Below are 25632 nucleotides of genomic sequence, written 5' to 3' on the forward strand. Positions count from 1 at the left end.
TCTATCTATCTATCTATCTATCTATCTATCTATCTATCTATCTATCTAAACACACATGTATGTTTGAGCATATAAACATATACAGTCATAACATTAATAGAAATTCTCCCTGTGAAATTATAAATAATTTTGTTTGTCTAAATAATTTTGGCTTTTTTAAAAGGCATGTACAATTTTCAGGTAAGGAATGTAGTCTGTCCTGTCTCAGAAGAGCATATGAAATTTTTTTTTTAACAATTTAAGAAATAGTTTTCTATATTTATTTTCCTCATTGAAGTTACTAATATAATAGTAACTGAGTTCTGAGTATTGCCTCTTTTAATCTCTTTTGTATTTTCTTACTCCTCATTACTAAAAGCTTGGAACAAACAGACAAACATGTCTTCTGCTGAGCTCATCTGTCAAGAAAGTATCTTCTGTTTTTAATTATTGGGTTAAAATTTAAAGATAGCATGTTGCTAGAAGGCTCTGGGTTCTATACATTTATGAGAGACTCACAAAATGCAAAGAGTGTAACTCCCATAAAAATGGAGCACTTCATTAACATCGTTCATAAATGCAGTTGATTCTAATTGCCTTTGTCAGTCTATTCACTTGAAAATGAGGAGATATACCTGAAGGCAGATAATGCCTGACCGAAACAAGACTTGCTGTGGACATGTCCCTGCAGATATGTCCCAGATATTGTAGGTAGGAACAAAAGAGTTTCTGCCATTTCTATTGATTGGTTCTTACCTGGAACAGGTGCTTTCTGGGATCAGGAAGCAGTTGTAGCTTAACTGCTCCTACTGAGAACATCCGGGAAGAGTATCACGTAACCACGAAAGGGTTTGTAGGGCCTGTTTTTGAGCCTCCACCTACCTCTGTTGATTTTTAGAATGTTAACAGATTACTAGATGGATCCTATTCCATTAACTTTAAAATATAAACTTGAAAAATGATTTATTTGTCATCTCTAGAAATAGCAATTAGAGTAAGTTAGACATTGAGACCAGGCTGCCTCATGTGAAAAATGTCTTTTTTCCTGGCCGGGCGCGGTGGCTCAAGCCTGTAGTCCCAGCACTTTGGGAGGCCGAGACAGGCAGATCACGAGGTCAGGAGATCGAGACCATCCTGGCTAACACAGTGAAACCCCGTCTCTACTAAAAATACAAAAAATTAGCCGGGCGAGGTGGCGGGTGCCTGTACTCCCAGCTACTCGGGAGGCTGAGGCAGGAGAATGGCGTAAACCCGGGAGGCGGAGCTTACAGTGAGCCGAGATCGCACCACAGCACTCCGGCCTGGGGGACAGAGTGAGACTGTCTCAAATAAAAATTTATTTTTTTCCATTGGAAGAAGCTTTTTAGGAGCAGATACATAAACTTTGAAAAACGTGATTTCCTTGAAATTTGAGGGGATGTTTAAAAATTTTTTTCGATATTAATTGTGCATTATGATTTCGACACCACTTTATGGTGAATCTGCTTAATAAGATGGAAAAGGTAACTAGATTAAGAGTCCAGGAATTTGAATTATCTGACCTGACCACCTATGGTTCGACCTTCCACAAATAATAAACAGTTCTCTGAGGCTCAGTCTGCAGATTTATCAAATAGGGTTAACAGTTCCTTCCTGTGTTACATATTTTCTGTAAAGCTTAAATGTGTGGCCCTGTGATGTGACTTAAAATGCTAAAATATGAGGTAGACAGAAGCGCTTCATTGTGCACATTGCAGGGCCCTTCATCCCTTTAGCTTGGGCTCAGTCCTTTGAGGTGATGGCAAGGGCAAGCCATTGATCCAAGATTCAGGATGCCTAGACTTCCTGAGCCCCGTAAGTGGGAGCAGCCCACTTTATACCAGGCCTGGGGTCCAGAGTGTCTGGAGTTTCTTTCAATCGCCAGTGCTTCAGCAGACTAAGATGATATGGTACATTGCTTCCTGACTGTTGTCTCATAGTGACCTGACAAAAGTTAGAGGAAAAACAATGAACCAGCAGGACCTAGGAGCTCACTCTGGAGTTTGCAGGCTCATGCCAGCCATTTATTACATAAATCATTTTCTTTTCTACTATGACAACATTGTTTGTTTATAACCCAATTCTATCCAATTCCTCACCAGCCATTTCTTTCTATACCATAAACAGCTCTGCCTCTATTTATTGGTTCATTATTATTGTTTTTTAAATTAGCATTTTTTCTTTTTTAACCATAAGGAGGGGTCCAATTGCTACAGCAGCCTTAGGAGGAAAATGCATGGTAGAGTTTTGACCAAAGACCTTTAACCCTTCCTGGGTGGATTTCTACTCTGCACTTGTCTGCTCCTCTCATCTGGCTAAGGGGAGTACAAATAATTCCACAGTTCAGCCTGTGATATTTGTCTCCTTCCAAGATCTGGCTGACCTTCATAGTTTCTTCTAATTTTACTATTTTAATGCCTTATATTTCTAGTGGCTAAACTGATAACTTCACTGTTTTCTATATAAAAGATTACTGCTACATCACAAAACTAAGACTGGATTGAGAGTCAAGCAAACAGTATTCTAGGTTGAACTCCACAATGTGATCTTAAGTCATCTAACCCCGTGGGACCTTTCTGTAAGCTGGAAGAGAATCCAAAGTCTCTTTATGCTATGTTATATGAAACATTGACCTTTCCCCATTAGACACAGGGATAGAAATAGCAAAGGAAATACCAAGCGCTCCTGATTTTAAAATACAGTCACATAGGGAGGATTCCCAGAGCACATCATTTCTATTCCCATTTCTATTCACTGACTGGGCTGTGTGTTTCTGTATAAATATTTATATGTCTACATATGTGTATATTGATAACATTTAAAAAATAATATTTTCCCTCATGAGAGAAGTTTAAGGTAGCCTTGACCTTTGTCTGTCTATAGAATTCTCATCATGAAATGAATATCAATGATGAGAGTGACTATCATGGAAAAGCAACTATTTAAGTTAACAATCAAAGTGTGTCTTTTATATATTTCTGAAATGGAGGATTTTTCTTTTATGGAAAGAATTCAAAGCTTTTTCATAGTTTTAAAAGGCATATCAGTATTGATGTGATCCAAAGATAAGGATGGCGTCAACCAATATGAGAAGTGTCTTTGACCCTCACATTACAGAGCTTCAAGTTCTACTGGGTCCAATTTCCTAGGCAGTTCTGACTTTTCCTGGCTCTGTGGTACTCCCCATACAGAGGACAAGAGATGTATGTCAAGATTAAGGGTGCAAATTCTTTTGTCAAATAGGTTTTTAAAATAAGTTAATATGTAAGAAATACGTAAAGTGCTGAGCGATGTAATCCGCATTGAGCTGGGTCTTTGCTATGGGCAGGAGCAGAGAAAAGCTCTGTCATGAAGATGTAAATAAAACAACATGGGGTGTCTCATGAGACACCGTTTCCAGGTATCCACCTATGTGCCCATGCACTGTGCCATTAAGTCAGAAGCTGGAGGAGTGTTGGCCAGTTCCATAGCACATTGCCCCAGTTTTGCCATTGCTGCTTCAGCTTCTGATGAAGTCTAAGGTGGCAGGGGATTCCGAGGACATCATGATGGCACTTGCTTCTGCCCTTAATACCAGAGAGAAGAAGCACTTTATGCTGACCTATACCTAATAATTCCCTGTTCTAGCCCCTGGTACATCCTGTCCTAGTTGCTTCCATCTTATAGCAGTGAATGGTATGACTCACAATAGAATCAGGACATCAGACTCTAGGTTTGAGGTTCTTGTTGGGGTGAGGTGTACAGATAAGATAAAACCGAGCCATGACCTAAGAAGACAATTCTGGGCCTGGCGCAGTGGCTCACACCTGTAATCCCAGCACTTTGGAAGGCTGAGACAGATGGATCACTTGGGGTCAGGAGTTCACCAGCCTGGCCAACATGATGAAACCCCGTTTCTACTAAAAATACAAAAATTAGTCAGGTGTGGTGGCACATGCCTGCAATCCCAGCTACTTAGGAGGCTGAGGCAGCAGAAAGGCTTGAATGTGGGAGGCGGAGGTTGCAGTGAGCGGAGACTGTGCCACTGCACTCCAGCCTGGGCAAGAGAGCGAGACTCTGTCTCAAGAAAAAAAAAACAAAAAACAAAACACAATTCTGTTAGCCAACACTGAACATTGAAGTCATCATAAAGCATCCTTCATCCTGAAAACCATATACTGTGTATATCAACTCCTAATAGTCACAGGACATTGCTTGGCTTTAACATATTAGCACTCGGATTATCTATCAGAATTTATATATATGTGCCACTACTAGCAAAGGCTTTACCATGAATGTTGTAGACACATAAAACAGGAAAAAATAAATTTAGTTGTTTGCCAGTTGGCTTTACTTTTATTTATTTATTTATTTATTTATTTATTTATTTTCATATTTAATCAGCAGCACTTTTATTTCTTAGCGGCCATAAAACAATGTATCTTATAACTTTTGACATCTTAAATTTGACACAAATATGATATATGAATTTGAAACAATACATTTCTCTCTAGTTACTGTTTTGGTGGCATTCCACAATTTTTATGTGGTGTTTTCTTTTTTTTTTAAATTATGCTTTATGTTCTAGGGTACATGTGCACAACGTGCAGGTTTGTTACATATGTATACATGTGCCATGTTGGTGTGCTGCACCCATTAACACGTCATTTACGTTAGGTATATCTCCTAATGCCATCCCTCCCCACTCCCCACACCCCACAACAGGCCCCGGTGTGGCAATGTTCCCCTTCCTGTGTCCAAGTGTTCTCGTTGTTCAGTTCCCACCTATGAGTGAGAACATGCGATGTTTGGTTTTCTTTTCTTGCGATAGTTTGCTGAAAACGATGGTTTCCAGCTTCATCTATGTCCCTACAAAGGACATGAACTCATCCTTTTTTATCGCTGCAGAGTATTCCATGGTGTATATGTGCCACTTATTCTTAATCCAGTCTGTCATTGATGGACATTTGGGTTGGTTCCAAGTCTTTGCTATGGTGAATAGTGCCGCAATAAACATATGTGTACGTGTGTCTTTACAGCAGCATGATTTATAATCCTTTGGGTATATACCCAGTAATGGGATGACTGGGTCAAAAGGTATTTCTAGTTCTAGATCCTCGAGGAATTGCTACACTGTCTTCCACAATGGTTGAACTAGTTTACAGTCCCACCAACAGTGTAAAATTGTTCCTATTTCTCCACATCCTCTCCAGCACCTGTTGTTTCCTGACTTTAATGATCACCATCCTAACTGGTGTGAGATGGTATCTCATTGTGGTTTTGATTTGCATTTCTCTGATGGCCAGTGATGATGAGCATTTTTTCACGTGTCTGTTGGCTGCATAAATGTCTTCTTTTGAGAAGTGTCTGTTCATATCCTTTGCCCACTTTTTGATGGGGTTGTTTATTTTTTTCTTGTAAATTTGTTTGAGTTCTTTGTAGGTTCTGGATATTAGCCCTTTGTCAGATGAGTAGATTGCAAAAATTTTCTCCCATTCTGCAGGTTGCCTGTTCACTCTGATGGTAGTTTCTTTTGCTGTGCAGAAGCTCTTTAGTTTAATTAGATTCCATTTGTCATTTTTGGCTTTTGTTGCCATTGCTTTTGGTGCTTTAGACATGACATCCTTGCCCATGCCTATGTCCTGAATGGTATTGCCTAGGTTTTCTTCTAGGGTTTTTAGGGTATTAGGTCTAACATTTAAGTCTCTAATCCATCTTGAATTAATTTTTGCATAAGATGTAAGGAAGGGATCCAGTTTCAGCTTTCTACTTATGGCAAGCCAGTTTTCCCAGCACCATTTATTAAATAGGGAATCTTTTCTCCATTTCTTGTTTTTGTCAAGTTTGTTCCAAGATCAGATGGTTGTAGATGTGTGATATTATTTCTGAGGGCTCTGTTCTGTTCCATTGCCCAAGTTTCAGTAACTTGCTTTACTTTTATTTAAGGCATTCATAGTGACCTTCTGTTTGTAAAATTATTTGTGGTTTTAACAGACTTTTTTTCCTCTTGAAACTTGGAGTTTGTTAGAGCCAGACAAACTTAACCATTAAAAATGCTTTTGGATTAATAAAACATAGCCTTGGTAGTTGGAATATAGTAAGAAATAAGTTATAATTGTTGCTTAATTATTTCTCTCTACTGAGGATCTAGCAAGGATATGATTTTAGAAAAAAAGGCATTTTTTAGAAATATATTTTACCCTTCTATTTTAACTGTGCCTATTTTATGTATAAGTACTACAATATCTGTTTAAATATTTGAGTGACAAATTTTGCTTTCTTATTTTTCATACATTTTGTATTTTTTCAGAGATTTTATAATTAATATTTATACTGCTATTATATTTGCTTCAAAAGACTCTTTATAATAGTTAACACCGAACACAGAACCAGGCATAAAATAGGTGCTCAAGAAATATTTATTTAAAGAATAAATAGATAGATCATAACAGCACATAAGCACAGTTTCATTTCTTTTTTTCTAGTTCAGTTTTGTGACTTATTATTGTAAAATGAGCATTCTAGAATCCTAGCAAGGTGGAAGGAGGTCAGCTGTATTGTTCAGGGTATCATATATATTAACCCTGCTTTGCTCCTCTCCCTACCCCACCTCAACCAGGCTATCACTTTTTCCACACTAAATTTGTTTCCAGAACCACAAGGACACATGCTTGTGAACACTCTTGAATGGAAGTGATGAATTGTCGGTGTTATTCTCCCAAAATGGTGATGTCATTCTTGAGTATAAGTGGCAAAGGGTATAAAGAAAAGATTGAGCTCCGCAGATCCTGCCAGTGCATTCTTTGAATGGTCATTACTGCTCTAAGTGGCACCGTGTTGCTCCCAGGTCTGGGATAGAAAGAAGCTGTGTTGAGATATGTCTCTTGAGTCATGTGAACAAGCAGAGATTACTACATAAGACAGAAAATTGGTTAAATTTCAGTAGACCGAGAGAATTAAAGAGTGGTATATACTTGAGAGTAATACCATTGCATCAAGGGTTAATATTTATTTACAAATCTAGAACAGAATAGAGGGAGGAAATATTTCTGCAGTGTTCGAGCTTAAAGTATTCCTTCTAGTTTAAATATAGATAATATGAAATAAAATCTATAATTATATAAACATGCAACCTAAAATGTGGCAAATTTTAATTGTCATTTTATGCTTATTGCACACTTATTTAGGAAAGGAGTTTAACTGTTTGTGCTATTTTCATTTTATCAAGTTAAAAATAGTTTAGTTCAAAATTTTCTAGTTTATACATGTCACTATTTTGTGGACTATTTCGCAAACACTGAGTGTGTGACTGAACAATAACGTGGAATATAACCAACATCTAGCTTGTTATTCTGTCTGGAATTGAGTTTGACAATTCGTATTATAATCAGTGCCAATTTTCTAATTATTTCTCTTCTACTGATGTTTCAAAATGACAGAATAAAAAGCATAATTGAATTTGATTTAGCACTTGAAATAAAGTAGCAATAACAGCTTTATTGAACTTCATAATAGAAAAAAAATTTAAATGAAACTTAGAATAGAAGACCAGAGTGAGCAAACTTATTAAACACATGTATATGAGAAATGGAAGGGTGCAAATCAGGTATTTAGCCGTGGGAGCTAGACCTAAGAGCCAAACATTCCTCTGGGTCTTTCTCTTTTGCTGTCTTTCTCCACCTGTTCATTGGAATCATTTTGACCTCAACCTACCCCTGATTAGTTAACCTCATATTCGATACATTTAATATGAAAGAAATGGTATGTTCCATTTCATTACTTATACAGTGAAAATGCAAACTGGATCAAGCATTTAATTAATATGCTATCTTTCTATAAAGATTTCATGTTATGTGAGGTTCTCTGAGGAAAAAAAGCATGCATCAGGGATTTAGGAGCATAAGATTTAAAGAGGATGTACTCTTGGAGAATCTGTAAGAGAAGAGAGAAACGGGAGAGAGAAAGAGAAGGAGGCAAGCAAAGATATAGTTATATGGTGTCACATAAAGTCTGCCCTCAGCCAGATCTCCTGGGCCTGTGCTCTTGGGGAATGGAGTGCTCCAGTAGGTCAAGAGGATGTGAGTGGGGCACCAACATGGACCATCACACAGACAAAACCCAAGGACAGCAGATTTAATGGCATCCATACTTGCCAAAAAAAAATCAGTTTGTTTGGTCATTTGATTGAAGCAAAGAGCATAAAAGGGAAATTATTTTTTACATTTCCTTTTTGCTCATTAGGAAGTTTAGAGGGAAGTAAATGTGGTCATTTTGCTTTTGCATGTATAAATATTTTAATGTCTCTATAAATATTTTAGCTCTGTGTTTCATGTTCCTTCAAAATAATAAGTTCCCACTAAAAAATTAATAAGGCAGGAGAGTCTAACTTCCTGTGTTCAGATAGCATCATAAGTGATGATCAAGAGTCTTTTAATTTTCGGGACTTTTGGAATTAAAAAAATAAAAATACAAATAGAATAAAAAAGGATTTCTGGGTAAAAAAGATTGTACTATAATGTATAGATATTTAAGAAGAGAGGCACAAATTCTGGCTTTCACTGTAAGTCTCCTAATGTCAATGCCTATCAAAATATCAAATAATTCCATAGTATGTGATAGGTATATTGTATGCAATTTATATTTATTAAAAATTTATGGAATATAAATTTTATATTCATATTCACTAAGAATATGAAAGACACCTAGGAAAATTCACCTAGGTATTGAATTGAACTTCATTAAGATATGAAAAAACTGAGGACATCTCTTACAGAAAGACATTCCCACCAGAGACAGGGGATACTCATTTTTCATCTTTTTCATCCCCAACTTAGTTTCAGCTTCTTCCAATTCCATTATACTTTATTTCTATTACTTAGTTTATTTAGGTGGGTGCCTCCTTTGTCCACATATTCTTTATGATTTTTCTAACATAAAGTTCCACATCTTTTAAAGCACTATTTATCCACCACTTACCTGAAGAAGTTTGAATAAAGCCCAGGAGGCATTAATACTTGATTTTTTTCCTCTTTGAAAGTCAATGATATAATGAAATCTGTGCTAGCTGTTAATATAGGCTTATATTAGAGATTGAAAAAAGAAGCTGTGTGCTTTTTTGTAGTACGTTTAGAAGGAGTTGGATGGCTCTCTTAACATTTCTTTCACCTTTATTTAGTGCCTCTTGTGGGCCAAGAACTATTCTAAATACACATATTTAGAATAATGTTTATGTATAAATATAATATATATTTATATAAATATATATAATATATAAATATATAATTCTAAGTATTCTAAAGTATATATAATATAAATATATATTTAGAATAGTGCATACACACACACACATACATATTTTAGAATCATGCTGGGCCTACAGGAGGTGCTAACTAAAGGTAAAAGAAATGATCAGGGTAAAGGTAAAAGAAATGATCAGAGGTGTCATTCAACTAATTCCAGAAGTACTACAAAAGAAGCACATAGCTTCATATTTCAAGTTCTAATCTCAGCTAATATTAATGAGTATTCATTTTATTGTATCATTAACTTTATATCAGATACATACTGATTTTCCATTCATAAAAACGTTGAAACAGATAGAGACACTGAAGCTTTAGAGAGGTTAAGTGTCTTGCCCTTGCCCAAAGTCACACAGATAGCAGCAGCATGAATGGCAGAACTTGGAATATAACCCAGGCAGTCTGGTTCCAAAGTTTTTATTGCCTTCACATACTATAGTATTCTGACAAACTGAATAATTTTCTTGCAAATATTTTATAGTAGATCTTAATCCAATATGGCATATAGGCATAGATTTTGGTTCAATTTTTTTTCTGCTTACATGTCAATTTGTCGAATTTTGTCATCAGATGGGGAAAGTGATATCTTTTTAGGCATGAAATGATATAACCACCATATCTCAGCCAAACTGTTGCTTTTCAACTTTAGAAAATTCTTAAATTCCTATATTTCTATTCCCTTTTGATAAAGATGGTGGAAAGCATCTTATTTCTGGAATGGGAAGAAAGTAAAGGAATAAGTTTTATCTTATTATTGTTTTAAGACAGATACTGCAATTCCTGGTTACTTAAGTGCTAAGTGTTTGTATGAAATTGCTGTTCTTTAGCAATTGTTTTCTCCACGGATTTTTAGAGCAGTACAGTTTTTTTATATTCATAGAGTATGCCACGTTTTTAGTTAAATGTGTTTTAACCATATTTAGTTAAACATCAGAAAGAGATTTATAGCAGTGAAATACCTTGTATTTATGCTTTATTGTTGTTGCTTCATAAAAACTCCATTATGTTTTAAGAGATTAAAGTATTTGAGTGAACACAGGGAGTATAATATTTGATAAGAAATGGTTAAGTAAGAGTTTTCCTTAAACTATCTTTGGGATATATTCTTCTCTTATATATCTGAAAGCTGATTAGGAAATAAATAACTTCTTTTTTCCCTGGCTGACAAAATATATTAAGCTTTATCTCAGACCTGGACCTGCCTCCACAGTCCTTCACTAGTCTACCAAATTGCTCAGTGAAACATCTTAAGTAGCTTTTGGAACATGATATTGCATAAGGAGTCAATTAAGCATGCAACAGCAGTAGAAATTACCGGTTAGGTGTAAGATCAAATAAATATCTCTGCCATTTCCAAAGATATCAGTTAAAACAGAAGATAAAGTCCACATCAACAGTTTCTTAAATGCTATAGACAAGGACTCACAAAAAGAAAATAGGACACCACATGGGCCACATTAAGAATTCCAAATTGTTCTTGACTGCTGACCAGAGGATATATGAGAAGTAATGCCTATGAGTCAAGTGGGTGAGATGAAACAGAAAACCTAGAGAGAAGCCATCTGTTTTCATTGAAAGAATAGCACCTCTTGTAAAGGTTTTAAAATACATCATAAAAATACTATGAACCTGTAGCTACTGAAGAAAAATGAAACCTAATAATTTATAAAACCCAAGTGCTTTTTTTCTTATGTTGTAATTATCCTAATTTCTCTTTGGCATTTTCAATGTGAACGAACAATCAATTTGAAGGAAGATTTTTGGCAAATCTAAATTGCAGGTTTGAAAAAAAATGCAGGCATTTTATTTTACTTAAATAAAAAATTAGCAAAGCGAACCAGTTTTCCCCCAAACAATTTGCTATATATCTAAAAACCCCTTGTTTTGATTATATGATTTTTTAAAAAAAAATTAGCAGAATAATTATTCCTGGTACTTTTGCATACTTTACTTTCTTAGCCTTACAAGTCTCTATTGTTATGCCATTGCTATCTTTCTAAAATTGGTGACACCTTCAGTTGACTATTTCTGTAGACCATAATATCTTTGAGTAAAGGTTTTCTCTGGTGTCAAGGGATTTGTGAAGTGCAGAGCTTATTCAACTAAATGAGGAATAGTCCAGATTTATTTTTGCTACTATTTTTGTCCAAATATTTCCTAAGATAATCATCTTTTTGCCTCCGTTCAGTCACCTTTTTGCAACAAACATTTTGAGATAACAAAACTCATGAAATAAGCTGTTTGTATACATAGTTTTATAATATTTTATCAAATTTTGATGTTACAAAATTATAGGCCTTTAGTATTCCAAAACTCCACTGAGGGTCTCTCTTATTTCTTCATGAATCTATTCACTTAATAAATATATATGAAACACATGTAAAGTCATAACAAATTAGTAAGGAGTAAACATTAGACTGTATTAAATATGATAAAAATTGACTCAAAATACCATTGCATTTGAAGTTAACTTGCTCTTATTAATCCTCTCAATAGTCTTGTTCCAGCCAGCCCCTCCATAGACTTGCTGGTTTGGCAAATGGTCATGCTGTGTAGAATTTGTTCTGCAATGCCTTTTGGTGTGTTGAGATCTTACCAACCATGTTTCAGTAGCTTAAGTCATCAGTTGTGGTGAGGTTTTAATGAGTGACAGTGGCTTTCTCTGTTAAACTTGCATAAATAATAAATACTAGCATTGCAAATTCAAATACTGTCAAGGCCAGGCTGATCTAGTAAAAGTGTGAAACATCTGGTATGAGGGAAAAGGGCCTGTGAGGAGTTGAGGGGAGCTGCGTTGAACCAGAGATCTTGTTTCTTGTAAAGAAGCATTAAAATTCGATTTTAAACAAAAATATCACTAATGCAAAGTAGGATATAATTTCAGCGGAAATTCTGCCCCTTGGTCATCTGACAAGGAGTCCTGTTTTGTACTTTTAAAACAGGGTACATTAATCTGGAAACTGACTATGACATGAATATTGCAAGAACAGCACAGCACAGGGCATGAGTTTGGGGCAGTTGCCATTTTGTAATGTCTCTATCACACCCTTAAACTTATCCATCCTGTAAAAGGTTGGTTCTCCCTGTTCTGTCCACTAAAATTTAGGGGAGACAAGGACTCTCTGCATGTTAATCATAGCTGATAAGAACAACTGGAATCCTTTTACTGCTTAGCACTAATTCCACCCAAACATTTAAGGCTCAAGTAGGCAAAAAGCATTTTCATAGTAACACTTACTGAAGTGTTAATTAAATTCTTGTTATAGTAGTCAGGTTAGCCCATACCAGCATGGATGCAGAGAGACCTCAAGCTCATGCTGTATTTATTGACTCACTTACTAGCATTAGTTTATCATCAGGGAATTGTGTGCAGGTAGGCACTTAATGAATATGCATTGTGGAAATCTTAAATGAATACAAATATCATTAAGCTGTCAGTATGTATAAATCTCTTAAGCAGTTTATATATAGATTTAGGGAACAGAGCTTATTGTTTAGTTGGGTGCTCTAATCAGTTTTTACCTGAATTTCATAAGGCTATGATTCCCAAACTTGTCTGCGTACTGGAATCACCTGGAAAGTTTCAAAGACTTCTGATGCCTGTGTCTCACTCGAGGATAATGGTTTAACTTGTCTACATGTGGCCTGGATTGTTGGAATGTTCAAGAGATTCCTAGAGATTCTAAAATGCAGAAAAATATGGGGACTGTTTCTCTAAGGTGATTCCAGGAAGTTTGGCATGGGAACATTTTGACATATTATATGTCAAAATCAGATATTAATGGGGTCATACTCATCAGATATTAAGGTTGAGGAGAAACCAAGAGGAAGAATCTTTTGGTACTGGAAGACTATACAACAAGCAGGCACGAGGGTAAGATGGATATGAAGAGGGTTGGCTTTCTTTTTGGGTTGCAGCACCCCAAGGGCCCATGCATTGGCACAAGGCAATATAAGTGCTCAATAAATGTTACCTAGCCTCCAGAGTTAAGTCTAGAACTTGCTGTGGGATACTTACAGAGCAGCTTTGACTCTGGGTTCCTTTTGATGCTCACAGTGAATTCCCCTTTTCCCAAGGCTAGATTCTACCATCCTTGATGGAAAAGCTGACAGATGTTACTATGCCCAGGCTTTGGCTCAGATAATATTTAAGTTTTCCCCTCTCTAGTTATCAGGACAAGCACTACCAGCCCCCGCTTTCAGTTCATAATATGAAGAACAATCCTTTTATAATTTTGCCTGTTGCAAGAAAGTATCATCTACATAAACTTTCTTCTGATTTAACTGCCCACCAGCAAATGACCTGCTCCCCCAATTCTTCATGTGCTTTAATTTGATTCTTTACTTCTTATTAAACATTAGTAGGTATTGTTGTCATTTTCTCAGGGGTTGGCTTACTTTTAGTAATTACTACTTAGAAGATATGACTGTGAACCGCTGTAAGATAAAAGATAACACATGTGAAATTATGACTGCTAATATTGTTAGTGTTACTTAATTTAAAAAATTACAGTGTTTCATACATTAGAACATCTTAAAATATCGTGCTCAATTTGGATTTTCTGAATGAAGACTTTTTACTAATTTTAACATCTTTTTATTGTTGCTGTAGTGTCACTTCCAAAGCTTAGCCAAACAGGAACTGATACTAAGACTGTATAATCACTATTTTACATAGCAACCTTTTTTAATAAGGTCAGCTGTAAATAGGTCACTCTGAATTATAAATATACCTGATGTTAGTGTTATGTCATTTTACAATTTTCTCTGCTTATAGAAATTAAAATATGAATTACATGAATTATGTGATGAAAACACACCATAAAAAGTTTGTGTTCTCTAAGGAATGCTTATATGTTAGGTATACTTTTCAAAAGATGGTAAGACAGTCTTGAGCAGGCAAATCATAGTTCCATTTATTAAAATAAGTGACTAAAAAGAAGTATTGAGAAATGCAAAAGTTTAAAATATAATCTTGACTCAAAGTAGATAATTTGAGCTTTGCCGTAAAACTGTCTCATAATTTTCCATCCTGATGAGTTCTGAGTTCTAAAGTCTATGAGTATTTGAGGCAAAAATTAGATATTCATCCAAATAGTTTTCTTGCATATCTTTTTAGTCCTGGTTGTTTTAGTAGAGTCCAAGAAGCAGATTTTATTAAAGTATGAATGCTATATTCTCTAAAATGGATTATATGCAGATAAACATGAAGGAAAGGGAGTTTGGGCCAGATATGTAATTCAGGAAGCAAATTTGGGAAGCAGAGAGTAAAGGTGGTATTTTCCTAGTCAGTGACAATTAGCAGGACCTCTCCTCTGCATTATGTTTCTACAACATTTCATTGACTTGTCTATAAAAGTAAAGCTTGGAGTCAATTCAGGTGTGACAACAAAAGAATTCAATAGTAAACTCAGGGGAATCATAAGGGTACGTGCAGATTTTATTTTTTTTATTTTTATTTTTTTTATAATAAATTTTTTTTTTTATTATACTTTAAGTTCTAGGGTACATGTGCATAACATGCAGGTTACATATGTATACATGTGCCATGTTGGTGTGCTGCACCCATCAACTCGTCAGCACCCATCAATTCATCATTTATATCAGGTATAACTCCCCAATGCAATCCCTCCCCCCTCCCCCTCCCCATGATAGGCCCCAGTGTGTGATGTTCCCCTTCCCGAGTCCAAGTGAGCTCATTGTTCAGTTCCCACCTATGAGTGAGAACATGCGGTGTTTGGTTTTCTCTTCTTGTGATAGTTTGCTAAGAATGATGGTTTCCAGCTGCATCCATGTCCCTACAAAGGACGCAAACTCATCGTTTTTTATGGCTGCATAGTATTCCATGGTGTATATGTGCCACATTTTCTTAATCCAGTCTGTCACTGATGGACATTTGGGTTGATTCCAAGTCTTTGCTATTGTGAATAGTGCCGCAATAAACATACGTGTGCATGTGTCTTTGTAGTAGCATAATTCATAATCCTTTGGGTATATACCCAGTAGTGGGATGGCTGGGTCATATGGTACATCTAGTTCTAGATCCTTGAGGAATCGCCATACTGTTTTCCATAATGGTTGAACTAGTTTACAATCCCACCAACAGTGTAAAAGTGTTCCTATTTCTCCACATCCTCTCCAACACCTGTTGTTTCCTGATTTTTTAATGATTGCCATTCTAACTGGTGTGAGATGGTATCTCATTGTGGTTTTGATTTGCATTTCTCTGATGGCCAGTGATGATGAGCATTTTTTCATGTGTCTGTTGGCTGTATGAATGTCTTCTTTTGAGAAATGTCTGTTCATATCCTTTCCCCACTTTTTGATGGGGTTGTTTGTTTTTTTTTCTTGTATATTTGTTTGAGTTCTTTGTAGATTCTGGAAATGAGCCCTTTGTCAGATGAGTAGATTACAAAAGTTTTCTCCCATTCTGTAGGTTGCCTGTTCACTCTGATGGTAGATTCTTTTGCTGTGCAGAAGCTCTTTAGTTTAATGAGATCCCATTTGTCAATTTTGGCTTTTGCTGCCGTTGCTTTTGGTGTTTTAGACATGAAGTCCTTGCCCATGCCTATGTCCTGAATGGTACTACCTAGATTTTCTTCTAGGGTTTTTATGGTATTAGGTCTAACATTTAAGTCTCTAATCCATCTTGAATTAATCTTCGTATAAGGAGTAAGGAAAGGATCCAGTTTCAGCTTTCTACTTATGGCTAGCCAATTTTCCCAGCACCATTTATTAAATAGGGAATCCTTTCCCCATTTCTTGTTTCTCTCAGGTTTGTCAAAGATCAGATGGCTGTAGATGTGTGGTATTATTTCTGAGGACTCTGTTCTGTTCCATTGGTCTATATCTCTGTTTTGGTACCAGTACCATGCTGTTTTGGTTACTGTAGCCTTGTAGTATAGTTTGAAGTCAGGTAGCGTGACGCCTCCGGCTTTGTCCTTTTGACTTAGGATTGTCTTGGCAATACGGGCTCTTTTTTGGTTCCATATGAACTTTAAAGCAGTTTTTTCCAATTCGGTGAAGAAACTCATTGGTAGCTTGATGGGGATGGCATTGAATCTATAAATTACCTTGGGCAGTATGGCCATTTTCACAATATTGATTCTGCCTATCCATGAGCATGGTATGTTCTTCCATTTGTTTGTGTCCTCTTTGATTTCACTGAGCAGTGGTTTGTAGTTCTCCTTGAAGAGGTCCTTTACATCCCTTGTAAGTTGGATTCCTAGGTATTTGATTCTCTTTGAAGCAATTGTGAATGGAAGTTCATTCCTGATTTGGCTCTCTGCTTGTCTGTTACTGGTGTATAAGAATGCTTGTGATTTTTGCACATTAATTTTGTATCCTGAGACTTTGCTGAAGTTGCTTATCAGCTTAAGAAGATTTTGGGCTGAGACGATGGGGTTTTCTAAATATACAATCATGTCATCTGCAAACAGGGACAATTTGACTTCTTCTTTTCCTAACTGAATACCCTTGATTTCTTTCTCTTGCCTGATTGCCCTAGCCAGAACTTCCAACACTATGTTGAATAGGAGTGGTGAGAGAGGGCATCCCTGTCTTGTGCCAGCTTTCAAAGGGAACTTTTCCAGTTTTTGCCCATTCAGTATGATATTAGCTGTGGGTTTGTCATAAATAGCTCTTATTATTTTGAGGTACGTTCCATCAATACCGAATTTGTTGAGCGTTTTTAGCATGAAGGGCTGTTGAATTTTGTCAAAAGCCTTTTCTGCATCTATTGAGATAATCATGTGGTTCTTGTCTTTGGTTCTGTTGATATGCTGGATTACGTTGATTGATTTGCGAATGTTGAACCAGCCTTGCATCCCAGGGATGAAGCCCACTTGATCATGGTGGATAAGCTTTTTGATGTGCTGCTGAATCCGGTTTGCCAGTATTTTATTGAGGATTTTTGCATCGATGTTCATCAGGGAGATTGGTCTAAAATTCTCTTTTTTTGTTGTGTCTCTGCCAGGCTTTGGTATCAGGATGATGTTGGCCTCATAAAATGAGTTAGGGAGGATTCCCTCTTTTTCTATTGATTGGAATAGTTTCAGAAGGAATGGTACCAGCTCCTCCTTGTACCTCTGGTAGAATTCAGCTGTGAATCCATCTGGTCCTGGGCTTTTTTTGGTGGGTAGGCTATTCATTGTTGCCTCAATTTCAGAGCCTGCTATTGGTCTATTCAGGGATTCAACTTCTTCCTGGTTTAGTCTTGGAAGAGTGTACGTGTCCAGGAAATTATCCATTTCTTCTAGATTTTCTAGTTGATTTGCGTAGAGGTGTTTATAGTATTCTCTGATGGTAGTTTGTATTTCTGTGGGGTCGGTGGTGATATCCCCTTTATCATTTTTTATTGCATCTATTTGATTCCTCTCTCTTTTCTTCTTTATTAGCCTTGCTAGCGGTCTGTCAATTTTGTTGATCTTTTCAAAAAACCAACTCCTGGATTCATTGATTTTTTGGAGGGTTTTTTGTGTCTCTATCTCCTTCAGTTCTGCTCTGATCTTAGTTATTTCTTGCCTTCTGCTAGCTTTTGAATGTGTTTGCTCTTGCCTCTCTAGTTCTTTTAATTGTGATGTTAGAGTGTCAATTTTAGATCTTTCCTGCTTTCTCTTGTGGGCACTTAGTGCTATAAATTTCCCTCTACATACTGCTTTAAATGTGTCCCAGAGATTCTGGTATGTTGTATCTTTGTTCTCATTGGTTTCAAAGAACATCTTTATTTCTGCTTTCATTTCGTTATGTACCCAGTAGTCATTCAGGAGCAGGTTGTTCAGTTTCCATGTAGTTGAGCGGTTTTGATTGAGTTTCTTAGTCCTGAGTTCTAGTTTGATTGCACTGTGGTCAGAGAGACAGTTTGTTATAATTTCTGTTCTTTTACATTTGCTGAGGAGTGCTTTACTTCCAATTATGTGGTCAATTTTGGAATAAGTGTGATGTGGTGCTGAGAAGAATGTATATTCTGTTGACTTGGGGTGGAGAGTTCTATAGATGTCTATTAGGTCCGCTTGGTGCAGAGATGAGTTCAATTCCTGGATATCCTTGTTAACTTTCTGTCTCGTTGATCTGTCTAATGTTGACAGTGGAGTGTTGAAGTCTCCCATTATTATTGTATGGGAGTCTAAGTCTCTTTGTAAGTCTCTAAGGACTTGCTTTATGAATCTGGGTGCTCCTGTATTAGGTGCATATATATTTAGGATAGTTAGCTCTTCCTGTTGGATTGATCCCTTTACCATTATGTAATGGCCTTCTTTGTCTCTTTTGATCTTTGATGGTTTAAGGTCTATTTTATCAGAGACTAGGATTGCAACCCCTGCTTTTTTTTGTTCTCCATTTGCTTGGTAGATCTTCCTCCATCCCTTTATTTTGAGCCTATGTATGTCTCTGCATGTGAGATGGGTCTCCTGAAGACAGCAGACTGATGGGTCTTGACTCTTTATCCAGTTTGCCAGTCTGTGTCTTTTAATTGGAGCATTTAGTCCATTTACATTCAAGGTTAATATTGTTATGTGTGAAGTTGATCCTGCCATTATGATATTAACTGGCTGTTTTGCTCATTAGTTGATGCAGTTTCTTCCTAGCCTCGATGGTGTTTACATTTTGGCATGTTTTTGCAATGGCTGGTACCTCTTGTTCCTTTCCATGTTTAGGGCTTCCTTCAGGGTCTCTTGTAAGGCAGGCCTGGTGGTGACAAAATCTCTAAGCATTTGCTTATCTGTGAAGAATTTTATTTCTCCTTCACTGATGAAACTTAGTTTGGCTGGATATGAAATTCTGGGTTTAAAATTCTTTTCTTTAAGAAGGTTGAATATTGGGCCCCACTCTCTTCTGGCTTGTAGAGTTTCTGCCGAGAGATCTGCTGTCAGTCTGATGGGCTTCCCTTTGTGGGTAACCCGACCTTTCTCTCTGGCTGCCCTTAAGATTTTTTCCTTCATTTCAACTTTGGTGAATCTGGCAATTATGTGTCTTGGAGTTGCTCTTCTGGAGGAGTATCTTTGTGGCGTTCTCTGTATTTCCTGAATTTGAATGTTGGCCTGCCCTGCTAGGTTGGGGAAGTTCTCCTGGATGATATCCTGTAGAGTGTTTTCCAATTTGGTTCCATTTTCCCCCTCACTTTCAGGCACCCCAATCAGACGTAGATTTGGTCTTTTGACATAATCCCATACTTCTTGCAGGCTTTGTTCATTTCTTTTCCTTCTTTTTTCTTTTGGTTTCTCTTCTCGCTTCATTTCATTCATTTGATCCTCAATCGCTGATACTCTTTCTTCCAGTTGATCGAGTCGGTTACTGAAGCTTGTGCATTTGTCACGTATTTCTCGTGACATGGTTTTCATCTCTGTCATTTCGTTTATGACCTTCTCTGCATTAATTAGTCTAGCTGTCAATTCTTCCACTTTTTTTTCAAGATTTTTAGTTTCTTTGCGCTGGGTACGTAATTCCTCCTTTAGCTCTGAGAGGTTTGATGGACTGAAGCCTTCTTCTCTCATCTCATCAAAATCATTCTCTGACCAGCTTTGATCCGTTGCTGGCGATGGGCTGTGCTCCTTTGCAGGAGGAGATGCGCTCTTATTTTTTGAATTTCCAGCTTTTCTGCCCTGCTTTTTCCCCACCTTTGTGGTTTTATCTGTCACTGGTCTTTGATGATGGTGACGTACTGATGGGGTTTTGATATAGGTGTCCTTCCTGTTTGATAGTTTTCCTTCTGACTGTCAGGACCCTTAGCTATAGGTCTGTTGGAGATTGCTTGAGGTCCATTCCAGACCCTGTTTGCCTGGGTATCAGCAGCAGAGGTTGCAGAAGATAGAATATTGCTGAACAGCGAGTGCACCTGTCTGATTCTTGCTTTGGAAGCTTCCTCTCAGGGGTGTACTCCACCCTGTGAGGTGTGGGGTGTCAGACTGCCCCTAGTGGGGGATGTCTCCCAGTTAGGCTACTCAGGGGTCAGTGACCCACTTGAGCAGGCAGACTGCCCCTTCTCAGATCTCAACCTCCGTGTTGGGAGATCCACTGCTCTCTTCAAAGCTGTCAGACAGAGTCGTTCGCGTTTCACAGGCTTCTGCTCCTTTAGCTGAGCCCTGTCCCCAGAGGCGCAGTCTACAGAGACAGGCAGGTTTCCTTGAGCTGCTGTGAGCTCCACCCAGTTTGAGCTTCCCAGCGGCTTTATTTACCTACTTAAGCCTCAGCAATGGCGGGCGCCCCTCCCCCAGCCTCGCTGCTGCCTTGCGGTTAGATTGCCGCAGACTGCTGTGTTAGCAAGGAGAGACGCTCCGTGGGCGTGGGACCCTCCCGGCCAGGTGTGGGATACAATCTCCGGTGTGCTGGTGTTACAGCGCAGTATTGGGGTGGGAGTTACCCGATTTTCCAGGTGTTGTGTGTCTCAGTTCCCCTGGCTAGGAAAAGGGACTCCCTTCCCCCTCGCGCTTCCCAGGTGAGGCGATGCCTCACCTTGCTTCAGCTCTCGCTGGTCGGGCTGCAGCAGCTGACCAGCACCGATTGTCCGGCACTCCCGAGTGAGTTGACCCCAGTACCTCAGTTGAAAATGCAGAAATCGCCGGTCTTCTGTGTCGCTCGCGCTGGGAGATGGAGACTGAAGCTGTTCCTATTAGGCCATCTTGCTCCGCCCCTTCGCAGATTTTAATTCAAAAGTTTTGACAAAACAACTGCTCAAGAACAGCAACTTTTGATGTGAAGTGGATCCTGACACAAGCTCAGATCCCTGATATTTCAGTCCTGTTCATTTGTCAACATAAAGGCAAGATAGTGTCTTATGGGATTAAGCAAACTCCATGGCTAAAAATATAGTTTGACATTTCTTGAAAGCACTTGACAAGACTCCACACAAAATTATATTAGTATTCTTTTCAGCTGAGAGACAATTTTTAAGGGAGTCTGAGTTCTATTATTCAAATTCAAATTTAATCTTTGGTTGCCATGGCATCTTAAAAAATTTAATCATATATTGTTGAGGTTTAAATGTTGGGTCTAGGGTGTTTTAGTACAGTTGGAAAGTAACAAACTCTAGAAATATTATTGGCAAAATTAAATTGCATTTTGGGAACTTTTTAAAAAAATAGCAGCCCTGAAAATGTCAATTACAAAGATTTTACACAATAGGAAAGTGATTATTGACCATGTTGTCAGTAGCCATCAGTGTCTGCCCTGGTCTCTGGCATCTTTGCTGTGGTACAGCTGGCTGGCAGATTGTAGCTAATGTGCAAGTAGAGAATGAAGGTGAGGAGGAGCAAAGGTTGCAGAATACAAGATGCCAGCAACCTCAGAGACTGGGGTGATGCATGTTTGATGTCTGGTGCTGGGAGGAAGAAATCTGCAGAGAATTTCTGTGGTACTGGGCTGATAGGAGATGGGGGTGGCAAATGGAAAATATTTTATGGGTAGGTAATTGTATTGGTTCTGGGATAATATTTCAGCAGCAGAAATGATGAATAGCAATCGTTAATCACCAAGTGTTGCAGCCGTGGGAAGTGGAAGGCTGAGTTTGAAAGTGTTAAGTCCTCTTCAGATGGAATGTCTGTTACTGCCTTAAAATCTCTGTCTTAGTATTTCCTTTCCTTTGAAAAAACATTATTTGCCAGCTTGTTGGACTCTAGCTCTTGTTCTATTTACCTACAGGGAAAACAGATTGCCATGTCCAATAGTATTATTTACTCTTTAAAGACTTTTTTTTTTTTTTAACCAAAAAGTGCAGATGGTTTAGTTTTCTAAAACAAATGCGAAGGTGTGAATGGTTAATCAAGCTGAAACAATTGCAGAGCTGTGCTTTTGAAAGCTTACCAAATGCCAGCCTCACTTTTGATGTTAGCATTTTTTTTTCCCTAAACAGTGGGTCCATAATTTCTAATGAAGGCTTTGCCTATTCATGCTTGAAATTCATGATAATAATGTGCAGCCAGATAATCACAAGATTTGGTGTCAAACTGTGGGTCATATAATTTCTGCATGCCTGTGAATTAGCGTTGATACCCTAAACATTAGTATATTTATGGTTCCTCTGTAAACATGCCATTAAAAGTTAAAATGCTGATAAAATTATTAATTACTTTGTAACTTTGTTGAAAACACCAGCAGAATGAACTTAATTCAGATGGTTCTTGATACTACTAAAAAATGATTTTAATAAAGAATCTAAGCTACCAGATGCCCGGTGAGAAACAAAGTGTTGGTGTGGAAATGACAGAGAAGGCACAGGAACAAATGTAGGCAATTTAGGATAAAGCTCATCTCCACCCAGGTTCCTAGTTTCAAATCAGAGAGCGGATGAAAGCACAAAGACCCTGGCCAAAGGAAGGCTCAGAGAGAAGTGGCAGATTGTAAATTAGCAGGACTCTGTTACTAGCCTGGAAAGCAACATGACATTCCCTGAAGGTATTCCAAGGATAAAAATAAGTACTGAGAATGTGTAGATGTCCAATCCACAGAGAAAGGCTCATGTATTTGTAAGCTGCATTAGCCCTTTTAGATCACCAAGGCAATTCAGTGATGTTATATTGAGCATCTAAATTATTTTGTTCATGCATTAAGTAAATTACGTACACATACATGTATATATATATACACATACTTATATAACTCACAGAAAAGTTAATATATAAATATCCATATTTTTCCACTTTTCCATTTTAAAAGATAAGTGACAAAAGGAAATTACTAGTTACAGTGCAGTATGATCCACCAATGAAGCTTATTTTCTGCAAGAATGCTATTTACTTTATTAAAATTTTGATTTGTATATAGTTTTTCAGGAATATAACTATTGAATAATGTTGAATTTCCTTATACCATTTAAAAAATTAACTGGGTGTGATAACTCACACCTGTGATTCCATCACTTTGGGAGGCTGAGGTGGGAGGATTGCTTGAAGCCAGGAGTTTGAAACCAGCCTCACAACATAGCAAGACACTGTCTCCACAAAAAAATTTAAAACTAGCTGGGCTCTGTGGGGCATGCCTGTAGTCCTAGCTACTAGGGAGGCTGAGGTGAGAGGATCGCTTGTGCCTAGGAGTTTGAGGCTGCTGTGAGCTATGGTTGGTCCACTGCACTCCAGCCTGGGCAACATAGTGAGATCCTGTTTATGAAAAAAGAAATTACCCTATCAATGCCTTGATCCGTGTTGGTGATTTGAAATTAATTATTGTTGCTGCCATAGTAACTACAATAGTAATATACAAAATTTGAATCTATGTGCTAGATAGAGCCTGTTCTAAATGTTTTAAACCTATTGATTTATTTAGAGCCAAATGTTATTAGGTATATTATGATTATTTCTATTTTATAGCTGAGGAAATAGAGGCATTTTGAGTCAAGGTTACACATTCACTAATTGGCTATACTCGTGAAGTGCAATGAGCACTGGGCAATAGGGTTTTCAGGGATACTGAGTAACACCTCATTTATTTGACATCAAAATACATATTTCTCTTTACTCAATAGTTAACATAAACACAAATTAATCCCTGGAGGTTTGTGACTATAATTATGTTTTGATGAAATTTTTCTGAAAATTTTTGCATCTGTTCCTATCTTAATAAACAGAAAATAATAAAGATAACCTATTAATAGTGGAAAGAATGTTGAATTTGGCTATGGTTGGGTTTAAATCTCAATCCTGGTACTTACTAATTGTATGACCTGGGTCTTAATTTCCTTATTGGTAAAGTGAACTGATACCTACATCCTTGTAAGTCACTTAGCATGGAACTTATGTCATGATAGGCTCTCATAAATGCTAGCTATTGCTATTGATTTTATTGCCCCTATTTCCTTAAAAGGAAAGTGAGAGACTAATGCTCCCTTACAGGAGTTCTGCTAATTAAATGAATGGAATTTATATATGCCATTTGTAAATGCATATGTGTGTGTGACATACCCTAGCACAGTTCTTAGTAATTATCATTTAGTAAGCATATAGATTACATGAATTAATGCAGGCAGAGCACTTAGAAGATACCTGGCATGTAGGAAGCACTTACTACATGTTATCTATTATTATTACCATATTATCATTTTATTTCAGTATTTCAGTTGCTTGTACTATTATACTTATTCCCTATTCTTGGTTTATGATAGTGGCAAATTAATCCATTAATTAATTTTTATTACATGGATAGGTGTACCAAGTGACAAGTTGACACTGATCACAAAAATCCATAATTCAGGAAGCTGAGAATTACGTGGTGAGAGAGGTGGTGAGGTCAGATGTATATGTTAGTTGAGGCATCTATGGAACATCAAGGTAGAGGAGTACAGGCAGCAGTCAGATATGGAAAATAAATTAGACTTTATGCAGTCATCTGGGAGTCATCAGAATATGCCTTTTATTTGAAACACTAAAGTGAGTTTAAAGAATGAGATGCCATATGAAGCTCCAGAGAACGTGGACATTCTAGAGAACTCCTCCAAAATGAAGATGATGATATATATTTGGAGGCATAGAAGAGAACCACAGCATCTTTGGGCACTGTATGTGGACAGAGAATTTGTGGTCTACCCCAGTCTTTAAATACCTATTCCCTTCTACAGCAGTTGACATAGTGTCCCTTCTTTAGGCCCTCATACAAACTTTGGGGTAGGTGCCACTTCTTGGCCCCACTGTCTCAGCTTCCTCAATACTCTTCTGCATGAAACCATGCCCTCAGGGTGCATTTTCTCTCCCTCCCCAGACAGAGCTGAATGGTGTTGGACAAAGTAACTCATCTCTGATCTTTTCCAGTAAAACTACTCCCTCATCTGTCACTCAACCTTTCTCTTAGCCTTTCATGCTCTGACCTAATGCATATCCATTAACTGGCTGCTTGGATTTTCTTGGTTTAGAAGCTTATATGGTCAAAACCTAACTGCTTTTACAAAGAGTCATTATATCTTGTCCTTTTTCTTCCTCTTCCTTCCAGATGTATCTGTTTACTATAGCATTAAGACTGAATGAATGAATGCATAAATAAGGTTGTAATAGTTATGAGACTGAATGAATACTGATCATGCAGTGGTCTTTGCACTTGTTCCATTGAAAATGTCTCTGATGTTGTCTTGCTTCCATTTCCTAAAGGTAAACTAATAACACATTTAGTTGTGTGACCTTTGGGGTAGGTATTGCATGATGGCCTTTCTCAAAATTAATTATTAAATCAAGGATTTAAAAAAAATGGCCTTTTCAGGTGATTTTTGCTCCCTAGGAAAAATCCTAAGAGATGTGATCAGTGTATTTTGACTGGTCACCAACATTGGAAAAATGCATATGCGAAATTCCTACAACACTAACAGGAAGATCAGACCTTCTGGTCAGCTTCGATTCTTTCTTCTGTCTCACTTAAGTGTCTGTTGAAGAGTCTTAAATAAGGG

The 25632-nt window shown here is 37.4% G+C and overlaps 1 protein-coding gene across 4 annotated transcripts in view; it reads left to right on the forward strand.

Annotated features, from left to right (window-relative positions):
* TMEM117 (transmembrane protein 117) overlaps positions 1-25632 on the forward strand; it is a 562924-nt gene that overhangs the window by 302161 nt on the left and 235131 nt on the right. The window lies entirely within an intron of this gene.

The sequence above is a fragment of the Piliocolobus tephrosceles genome, chromosome 10, assembly GCF_002776525.5.
Source record: "Piliocolobus tephrosceles isolate RC106 chromosome 10, ASM277652v3, whole genome shotgun sequence".
In the NCBI taxonomy this organism is placed as follows: Eukaryota; Metazoa; Chordata; class Mammalia; order Primates; family Cercopithecidae; genus Piliocolobus; species Piliocolobus tephrosceles.